An 11035-nucleotide genomic window follows, 5' to 3' on the forward strand; every position below is an offset into this window, starting at 1 on the left:
AACTAACCCACGCACTGTCTGAAATGGGATAAATCATTCCTGCTTCTAAAAGCTTTTGTACCTCCTTTCTAACAACCTCCTTCATGGAAGGATTTAAGCGCCTTGGTGGTTGAGCCACAGGTTTGAAATCTTGCTCCATGTGAATTTTATGCATGCAATATGCTGGACTTATACCTTTCAAGTCAGCAAATGTCCATCCTATAGCTTCTTTATTTGCCATCAACACTTTTATCAACTTTTGTTGTTCCTCTTTGGATAAATGGTTGCTTATGATAACTGGCTTCTCCCCATTTTCTTCAAGAAAAACATATTTCAAATGAGTTGGCAACTGTTTCAACTCTATTTCTGAGGGGTGTTGGCTTTGTTCAGTTCTAATTCATCAAAAATCCTTTGTTGAACTTCTTTTGTCTTTCCCAGCTCTAACAAACATTCCTTGACTTCCTTCTCCCCACAGTCCTCACAATTTTCATTATCATTTAAGACTGCTTTCATCAATGAATCATCTATAAATATTTCTCTGTGATTTTCCAAATACAGTTCATCCAATGCATCCATCCTAAAACAATCATTCTGATCAATCGGATGTTTCATTGCTTCAAATACATCAAAGCTAACTTCTTCATCCTGCACTCGAACCTTCAACTTTCCTTCATCCACATCAATCATAATTTTTGCAGTCTTCATAAATGGGCGTCCAAGAATAAGAGGTACTTCAACATCTTCCTCTATGTCCATGATCACAAAATCAACTGGGAAGTAAAATTTGTCTACCTTCACCAAAAGATCCTCTACTATCCCATGTGGATATTTTATTGATACTGTCAGCTAATTGCAGTGTCATCCTTGTAGGCAGAATTTCAACATCCCCAATTTTCTTCAACATAGATAGTGGCATCAGATTTATGCTTGCCCCAAGATCTAGTAATGCTTTGGCCACTGTAAAATTTCCTATTGTGACTGGCAAAGTAAAACTCCCAGGATCTTTAGATTTTTGTGGCAATGATTTTTGAATAATGGCACTACATCCTGCTTCTAGCTCCACAATTCCTTGTTCTTTTAATCTTCTCTTCTTGGTCAACAAATCCTTCATAAATCTGGCATAAGTAGGCATTTGTTCCAAAGCTTCAGTGAACGGAATACTTATCTCTAGTTGTTTTAGAATTTCACAGAATCTGATAAATTGTCCTTCTATATTCTTTCTGGAGGGAGCATGTGGATAAGGCAAATCTACAATTGGAACACTTTTTTTTTCATTCTCTTTTTCCTTTTTTTTCTTTTCTTCCTGTACCTCTCATTTTTTTCTTTCACTTCTCCCTCTTCACTCTTGTTTTTTTCTTCCTCTTTTTTTTTCTTCCCTATCAATTTTTCTTTCTTCACTCTCTATGTCTCTTTCCTTACTTTGTAGATTATCACCAATCCCCTTTCCTACAACTACTCCACTTCTTGTAGTGATTGACTTACATTTCTCCCTGAGTTCCCTCAACTCTTGTGTAAGTTGCTTAATTTGTGTCTCAAAATTCTCAACGTTCTTCTGCACAACCAACATGGTGTGTGTAAATTTTTTTGTAGAATCTTCCATTTTGCTCATTCTCTCTTGGGACACATGATCTAATAGTTGGAGTTGTTGAAAAGTTCATTGTTTTCCTTGATCTTCCATGTAAAACGCTTTTTCTTCAAAAGAAATATTATGGTAAGCACATTGCTCACTGGAATGCTCACCTCCACACAGTTCGCACCTTAATTCTTGATTCTGCCTTTGAATAACATGTAATTGTTGAGGCAATTTCGCCATTTGTGTGGTTAACTGCTCAACTTGTTGTGTCAAAATTTGATTTTGAGCCAATAATGTATTTTCAATCCATCCTTTCTTCCGAGTACTTCGTCCATCATACTGGTCTTGAGAATCTGTTGATGCCAATCCATTAATAATCCTCGTTGCTTGTTCAACATCAAGAGTCATCATTGTGCCACCAGCTGCGGCATCTAAGAGCATCTTCATATCAAATTTGAGACCATTAATGAATATGCTCAGTTGAGCAATGTCTTCAAACCCATGATTTGGGCATTTTCTCAATATCATCTTAAATCTTTCCCATGTCTCACAAAAAGACTCCTCTGCTCCTTGTCTGAACATAGAGATTTCAGCCTTAGCTTTAATGTAGCGAGAGATTGGAAAAAATCTTTGCAGAAATTTTTCTTCTACATCCTTCCAGCTCGTCAGGCTCTGATTTGGAAGTGAACTAAGCCAATCCTTAGCTTTTCCTGCCAATGAAAAAGGAAACAAGCGCATACAAACATTATCAACATCATCTGATTCAAAGCCCATTACTCCCACCAATTCATAAAATGTATTCAAATGTGAATATGGATCTTCATGCTCCATTGCTGTGAATTGATGGGCACTGATAAGAGTAAGAAAATTGGGATTTATTTCCAAGGCCTTAGCGGTAGCAGGTATTGCGATACTAGAATAATGTCGTGGTCCTTGGTATATGATATAATCTCCAAGTGTCTTCTTGGCTTGTTCTTCTGCCATGTTGCTTGCTAAAATATTAGTGAGAAAGAAGAAAAAAAAATAGAGTATATTTTAATTTTAATTTTTTTTATTTATTTTTAAAAAAAATAAAAAGAAATTTAAATTGCTAACTAAAATAAAATAACTTCCTAAACTATAAATTAAAACATAAAATAAAACAAAACAAAACACTAAAATGACACTAAGAAAATAAAACAAAGATATTCAGAAAAAAATAAAAATAAAAATAAAAAATATAACAAAAATAGAAATAAAAATATATAAATAAAATAAAAACTAAAACAGAATAGAATAGAAGAAAACAATGAAGACGAAAAATAACTAAAATCAAGAAATAAAAACAGAATAAACTAAATACTAGAAATAAAAAAAAAATAGAATAAAACAGTTAAAACAAAACGTAAACAACTAACTAACTTATTTTAAAGATACTACGTAAACTAACGTAAAAATAAAAGCTAAAACTAGTAATAGATAAATAATTAAAACAAATAAATAAAAACTACCTAAACCTAAATAAAACTACGTAACTAAACCTAAAAAGAACTAAAATAAAATAAAATCAAAACAAAAATCAAACTAAATCTGAAAATAAATAGAAATAACTAAAATCAAAATAAGAATTAAAATAATAACAGCAAATCAGCAAAATAAAATCAAATCAAATAAAATAAAAAAGAATCTGTAAAAAAAAAAAATTAAAACAAATCAAAACAATTAAAATATTCACAATATTTAGGAAATTATACTCAACAAATCAAATCTGTTCCCCGACAACGGCGCCAAAAACTTGATGACTTTTTACGGCAAGTGCACCACTTTGTCAGAAGTAATAATTGTCCCTAAGGACGGATATCGATCCCACAAGGAACAGTGAATTATCAAGTACAATAATCGCTAAATATAGAACAAAACAATTAAAAGTGTATTGAAAGTGGTTGTGTTGGCAATGATCAATAAGAAAACAGACAAAGAATTAGTTGTTTCAATTGGAAAAATAGGGATTAGGTTTCATCTCTCTCACTCTCATGTATTTTGATTAGCATGTCAATATTAAGTTCTTTGATTGAAATTGATGCCCGTATAAAAATCATCTATATCGATTCCTCGCATATAAAATCCTTAAGAATGTCCCCTAACTATCGATCCCTCGCATAATTATAAGAACAACTTAGAACGAAGCTCAGACGTTTAATAGCAATTAACATTTCAAGTCTATTCCTAGCACTCAAATATGTTAAGTATTGTTGTTTAGGTCCGAACCCTAAAAATACCTCCCGGTCAGATTTAAGATTCTCAATTTGTCACGGAAAATTAAAAGTAAAACAAAAATACCAATAATCAATCAAGAACTGAATATTAATATATAAAATATCACCTCAATACATAAGAGTTTGAGCAGATTACTCCCAATCCCAAAGGGTAGAATTAGCCACGCATACTTCTATCACCTTCCATTCTCCCAATTGGGTTACAATTCACTCTATGGTGTTTTCCTTTCAATCTGGCACCTTAAGGTTGAGCCTCTAGCCCTCTATTTATCCTAGTTTTCTAGGGTTAGGCTAACGGGCTAAATGATAAAACATAAAAAAGGCCCAATCTTCATTTATATCTTTTTCCATTCTGGGACCTTCTATCTTTATCTTTTTAGCTCAAATCATTCATCTTTAATCCAAATCTCCAATCTTCCTTAGAAATCTGCAATTAACACCAAATTTGGGAATAAAATACTCTTATTCAAATAAAGATCATAAAAAATGTAAAAAGATATAAATTCATAAATTAGGGATTATTTTTTATGTAAATTAGCAATAAATCCTCATAAGTGTCTATATTTTAATATGAAATATTACTGAAATTAGACACTTATCAACAACCTAAGGTAACTGCTATATCTAAATCAAAAGATCTAACATCATTGAGTATGGCTTCCTTGTTTAGCAAGCTTAGGGAACATGAGTTGGAGATGAATAGACTCAATGTTCAAGAAAGTGAAGACAAGCATGTAAGGAGTATTGCCTTAAAATTTGTCAAGCACAAAAGCAAGCAAGAATCCAGTGATGAAAGTGATTAAGAGAACCTTAGTTTGCTATCTAGGAAGTTTATCAAATTCTTGAAAAGGAACCGCAACAAAGACACCAACAAAGAAAGGTATGGAAACAAAAAATCCAATGATTTTAATTCCAATAACTATACTTGTTTTGGTTGTGGTGAGCAAGGGCACATAAAGGCAGATTGCCCAAATAAAGAAAGCAAGGAGAAGAAGTCAAGCTACAAAGAAAAGAAGGGAAAGTAAAAAATGGCCTACATAGCTTGGGATGAGAATGAAGTCTCCTCATCAAGCTCATCATCAAGTAAAGAAGAAAAGGCAAACATATGCTTGATTGCAGAAGCAAATGATGAGTCATGCAGCTCAAGTGATGCAAGTTCATGTGCTTCTCTAAATGTTGAGAATTATAGTGATTGCTTGAAGCTTTTCAAGAAACACATGATGAAGCTAATAGATTGGTTCTTTCAAACAACCGTTTAAAAAATCTTAACAGCTGGCTTGAAAAGAGAGTTAAGGCACTTGAAGAAGAGCTGGAAAATCAAAAAGTGATTTTGAAAATCTGGAAACTCATTGCAAAAACTCTTCTTGCAAGTGTGACACTCTCATTTGTGAAAATTGTGAAATCTTGAAAAGAAAGTGCATTATCTTGTTAGAACTATGGATAAGCTTTCAAAAGGAAAATCCAACTTTGAGAATGTCTTGACATCTCAAAACTGTGTTTTTGGAAGAGCTGGATTAGGTTTTAATCCACAAAACAAGCAAGATAAGTTTTCAAAGATTTTTTCAAAACAGCCAGTAAAACAACGGATTGTTAAGTCGAAACAACCGGTTGTTACATGCTTTTATTGCATGAAGAAAGGCCATTTTGTTAGATTCTTCAAAATAAGGAAATATTCTATTCCCAGAGGCTTTATGAAGTGGATTCCCAAAGGATGTGAAGTTTCAAACAACAAAAATAAGTCAAGTGGACCCACATTTGTAAGGGGACCAAACCTTGTTTCTTGAATTCATGTTTATGCAGGGAATCTAGAAGAACATGAGGCACTAAGTCATCTGATCAGGTTCTTGGAAGGAAATGATTAACATTGAAGCTGAATCAATGTTATGTATCAATCCAAGGTTCTCAAATAGTCAAAAGAGGTTTCTTGATCACAAACCAATGACTCATTGAAGGAACTTCATAAAGGATAAGACCTTCCTTATCTCTATCCTTAATTCTTTTTAAAATTCATATTCATGCTTAATACCTCTTGTTAAATTCTCAATTTCATCTACATTGAATCCTATATGCTAATTCTTAATAATTCAAAATTTGTTTTGCTGCTACAGAAAAACAACCGATTGTTTCCTCGAAACAACCGATTGTTTCCTCTCTGACAGCACTGTGAAAAAAAATGGATTTAATTATTTTTTTGAATTCTGTTTGTTGCAGATCTCAATTATGAAAGAATCCTTAGTCAATAAAGCAGTGTTGAAAGTTGATCACGTTCTGAAGGAAGTTACAACATGTCATAAAGGAATATATTCCAAAATCTTGAAAATTTAAGAGCCTTTATGACTAGTCAAAGATCACATGTGATGACCATGTGATTTTCTGCTTTTTCTGACGTTTTCTGTGTAGGTCTTGGTCAAGTCTTTTCTCTTTGAAGACTGAAACCCACTCACATCAATTGAATGCAGTTTGGTTCTGTTTCTCTTTAAAATCTGATGCAACTGTTCTCTCTCACAAGAACAATCAATTGAGTCATCTCTTGCTCTCCTTGTGTGAGTCTTCTTTGCCTCTTTTTCTGATATCATGGAATTAACTCCTCCTAAATCAAAAAGGGTCAAAACCAGAGCTGTGAGGTCTGTAGGGAGACTAGAAGGCTGGTTTTTTGGAGACAATGAACTCATTCAAAGGTATCGCTTTGAAACTAGCACAAAGGTGATCAACAACCCCAAAGTTGTTTCCTTTGATTGGCTGAAAAGCCAAAAGCTAGACAATGTGAGGAAGCTACTCAAGGACCAGCTGCTGAGAAGGTTCTTAGAGATGAAGGCAAACATATACCCTGATTTGATTCGGGTATTCTACACCAATCTCAAGTTTGAGGGAAACAATCTTGTTTCTCATGTGAAGGGAGTTGACACGGAGATCACTCATGATGTGTGGACTGTTGTAGCTGGCCTGAAATATGTTGGTTTAAGAATCAACAAGGGAAATCTTGGTGTAGGGGAGGATTTTAACCAAGTCCAATACTACAAGAGTTGCTTGAAGAATCAAAATGCCCAAGTGAGAACTTGTATGGTTGGAGGCTTAAAGCTAGATGAAAGGGTGCTTGCTCTTATTGTAACTTGGATTCTTACTCCAAGGGGGAGCAACCATTTTGTCTTAACAGAAGAAGACCTTGTATACATTGTACCGTCCCGTATCCGGGCATTGACAAAGCCAAGGTCAAAGTCAACGTCGGGGGTCAAAGTCAACATAAGGCGTCGCCTAGGTGAGGAAACGCCAAGTGCAAGCATCGCCGAGGCGGGGCGTCGCCAAGAGGAAGCGTCGCCAAGGTAAGGCGTCGCCTAGGTGAAGGCATCACTGAGTTAAGGCGTCGCCCAACTAGGGCGTTGCCAAGGTCAAATGTCACAAAGGCAAGGCAATCACAGTGTTGCTCCCCGATACCCATGGGTAGGAAAGACCATGGAGGGAGCGACATCGTGGGAAGGCCTCAAACCCCGATAACCCGAGGATAGAAATAAAGAGAAGAGAAAGGTGGCTTCAAGGCCATAGTAATAGTGCCAGTGGAGAGCAATCTGACTCGTGAAGTGCCCATGTCGCCCCACAGAAGCCCTTGGGATAGATACGACTCACGAGAGGGTCACGCCCAGGGGTAGCCAGGTGCAGGGTACGAGAGGAAGATAAATACGCTCTCAAAGTGAGTGACTTGAGGTTTGGGGGCATGAGTTGGCACCCAAAAAGTCACCCCTTGCGCAGTTGCACTCCCAGGTAGGAGGACTCACATGAGGAAATACCCCCAAGTGGGGTCACAGTGTTGTGAGGCCCTCCACGTGTAATAGCAGCCAAGTCAGAATAGAAACATCAGTTTGTCAGGTACAAGGTAATTAAAGTTATTTAATACAGTTTCCGTTTCGAGCGTTTAAGGTACTATAAATGCTCCCAAGCGGTTTAAACGTCTTAAATGCGCTGAACGTTTCATAATTAAATGCATTTTAAGACGCTTTGAATGCTGGAGTAGCTTAAATAGCGCCTTGAATGTTGGAAAGGGGGTTCGAACTTTTGGCAAATTTTCCAGAGACACTCTAGTTGCTTGCTCGAGCCTTGAGGTTACGCACAAGGGACTAGGGAAAGATTCTTTGCCAGAACGAGAAATACAGACGAGAGAGAGAGTTTCTTTTGACCACCTTTAGAGTGCCATTCATGGTGCTCCGATACGGAGGTGCAGAGTTTTTGGTATTTTTTGCTAGCTGACTTGAGCGTCGGAGTGCAAACGGCCGCTAGGGCGCCCTTTTGTCCTTCTTTGCAGGAATCCACAGGTAACCAGTGGGAAGGAGTCCCTAGCTGACGGGTGAGGCTGCGCACAAAGACGTCCCAGGTCAACCGGCCGAAACATTTGGCGCCCACCGTGGGGCCGATTTAAAACTTCAGTCCCATCACAAGCAACGAAGATCTATCAGAGTCACCATAACGTTGGCAGAATTTGGAGGAAACAGTGAAGAATGAGGGCTACCACTAGACAAGGTACCGCACGCGCTGCGAGTGAGGAAATGTCCATGCAGCAGGTCATGAAGATAATGCGGGGGCTGCAGGATGATATGGCGTAGTCGAAGATGGAACAAGAACGCATGCAGGCGGATCTCGAACCCTCACATGTGAGGAACGAAGAGCTGCGTCGTGTAAATGAGGATTTGCGCCGGGGTCTGAGGAACAACCAGGGGCAACGCGAACAAGATGAGATGGAGCATCTCACCCCACCAAGGGAGTTTTCCACTCCCTTCTCGCAGGAGATCCTAGATGCAGTGATCCCCAACACCTTCGTAGGGCCCAAGGCGATTTTCACCGGGATGGAGGATCCTGAGGCGCTTCTCACGGCGTTCCACACGCAAATGGTGTTGGTAGGCGGCTCCGACGCCGCAAGATGCAAGCTCTTCATGAGCACCTTGACAGGAATGGCGATGGATTGGTTTATCAGCCTTCCTAACGGCCATATCACCTCCTTTCAGCAGTTGTCACAGCTGTTCAGAGAGCAATACCTGGCGAACAGGGCCCCGCCGCCCGTTTCCTACGACTTGTTTGATGTAAAACAGTATTAAGGGGAGACCTTGAAGGAGTACATCAACCGTTTTGGGGCCCAAGTGGTAAAAGTTGGTACGTCGGAGGAGCCTATGATTGTGTATGCCTTCAGGAAAGGCGTGTGTCCCGGCCCTTTTTGCGAATCTATTATTCGCAATCGCCCAAGGACCTTTGCTGAGATACGGCGCCGGGCGGTGGAACACATAGCCTCCGAAGGAGAGGTGTGCGAGAAGCGCACCACCGTCGTACCCTCACGCCCAACGGCGCAGACGCGGGTTCAGCCCATCAGGATCAACGAGACCACGACGCGGAGGAAAAAGCCAGAGGGGAGACGCCCCTATGAAGCCAGAAAGCCCCAGCCCCGGGGTCCAGCAGGAGGCGATCGCTCGGCCAGAGAGAGGGCAAGGCCGACGAGATACAACTTCTTGGTGGAGTTGAAGGACCTGATCGCCGTGCCTAATATAGCTGAAAGGTTGAGGCGACCGGCGAAGACTGATAAGGTGCTAGGGTCTCGGAAAGACTCTTGGTGCGAGTTCCACGAGGCTTTCGGTCATCACATTGATAACTGCCTGTCGCTGGGTTACCAGCTAGATGAGCTGGTGAGAAGCGGGTTTCTGAAGGATTATGTCGCAGAACCCGCCACGACCGCCGCCCTGCCGGCGCCAGCGGAAGAACAAGCGCACGAGATGCCTGTTCTCGGCGAGGTTTACACCATTGCTGGAGGTTTTTCCGGCGGAGGACCCACCGCCTCCCAGTGAAAGAAATACGAGAGGGGGGTCAACTCAATTGAGGAAAGGATCTCAGGTGATCCGTGGGAGTCGGACCTCGTGTTCACGAGGGGGGATCTCCGGGACGTGGTGCCGCACGACAACGACCCCGTGGTCATTTCAGTTGTCACGGCGGGCCGAAAGGTGCACAGGGTTCTTGTCGACTAAGGAAGCTCTCCAGATGTCATGTTTTGGTCGACATTCAACAAGTTGCGGTTGTCTCCCGACCTTTTGAGGCCCTACACAGGGTGCTTGTATGGTTTCGCAGATAACCAGGTGGAAGTCCGAGGCTACTTGGAGTTGAGGACTATGTTCACAGATGGAGAGGCCTCGCGTACCGAAAGCATCCGGTACTTGGTCGTAAACGCCAACTCCGCCTACAACATCTTGTTGGGCAGACCGGCGTTGAATAGGCTGAATGCAGTAGCCTCCATGCGCCATATGAAGATGAAGCTGCCAGACCTCAGCGGCAGGGTAATCGTCATCAAGTCGGATCAGGAGGAGGCGCGGAAATGTTATGAGAATAGCCTGAAAATGAAGAGAGGCGTGTTCATGGTGTTTGAGCGTCCGCCAAGTGCAGACACGACAATGATTGAGGCGACGCCCGCTGGGTCAACACCTGGCGAGGCCACACCCGTGAGGGCGGCGCCCGAGGCAGATGCGCACATGGAGGAGGAGTTTGACGACACATCGCCCGTAGAAGAGGCGGCGCCCGCTAAGGAAAATAGCGGCAATCAGCAGGCGGCTAACGTGGTGGAGAGGGAGATTGGTGGCAAAACGTTTAAGCTGGGACGTTTTCTGAGCCAAGAAGAACAAGATGAGGTGACAGGGGTGATTTCACGTCATCTAGACGCTTTCGCATGGTCCGCCTCGGATATGCCCCACATTGACCCTGATTTCCTATGCCATCATCTTAGCATGGACGCCACGGTCCGCCCCGTGCGTCAAAGAAGGAGAAAGTTTAATGAAGAGAGGCAGCTTGTGGTAAAGGAAGAGACGCAGAAGCTGTTGAGTGCGAGTAACATCAGGGAGATTCAATACCCTGAATGATTGGCCAACGTCGTCCTGGTTAAGAAGGCGAATGGGAAGTGGAGGATGTGTGTGGACTTCACTGACTTGAATAAGGCGTGTCCGAAGGACTCGTACCCACTGCCCAGCATCGACGTGCTGGTGGACAGTGCCTCCGGTTGCAAGATACTTAGCTTCTGGGATGCATTCTCGGGATACAACCAGATCAAAATGCACCCGAGAGACGAGAGTAAAACTGCATTCATGACGGAGACCAGCAGCTACTGTTACAAGGTGATGCCTTTTGGGCTAAAAAACGCAAGCGCCACATACCAAAGGCTGATGGACAAGGTCCTAGCACCCATGTTAGGAAGGAATGTGTATGCCTACGT

At 41.0% G+C, this 11035-nt stretch overlaps 1 pseudogene; it reads left to right on the forward strand.

Annotated features, from left to right (window-relative positions):
- The first annotated feature begins 2048 nt into the window (after nucleotides 1–2048).
- On the forward strand, nucleotides 2049–2154 carry LOC137838949 (small nucleolar RNA R71; annotated as a pseudogene).
- The last annotated feature ends 8881 nt before the right edge of the window (nucleotides 2155–11035 follow it).

Source organism: Phaseolus vulgaris, chromosome 4 (assembly GCF_000499845.2).
Source record: "Phaseolus vulgaris cultivar G19833 chromosome 4, P. vulgaris v2.0, whole genome shotgun sequence".
Classification (NCBI taxonomy): domain Eukaryota; kingdom Viridiplantae; phylum Streptophyta; class Magnoliopsida; order Fabales; family Fabaceae; genus Phaseolus; species Phaseolus vulgaris.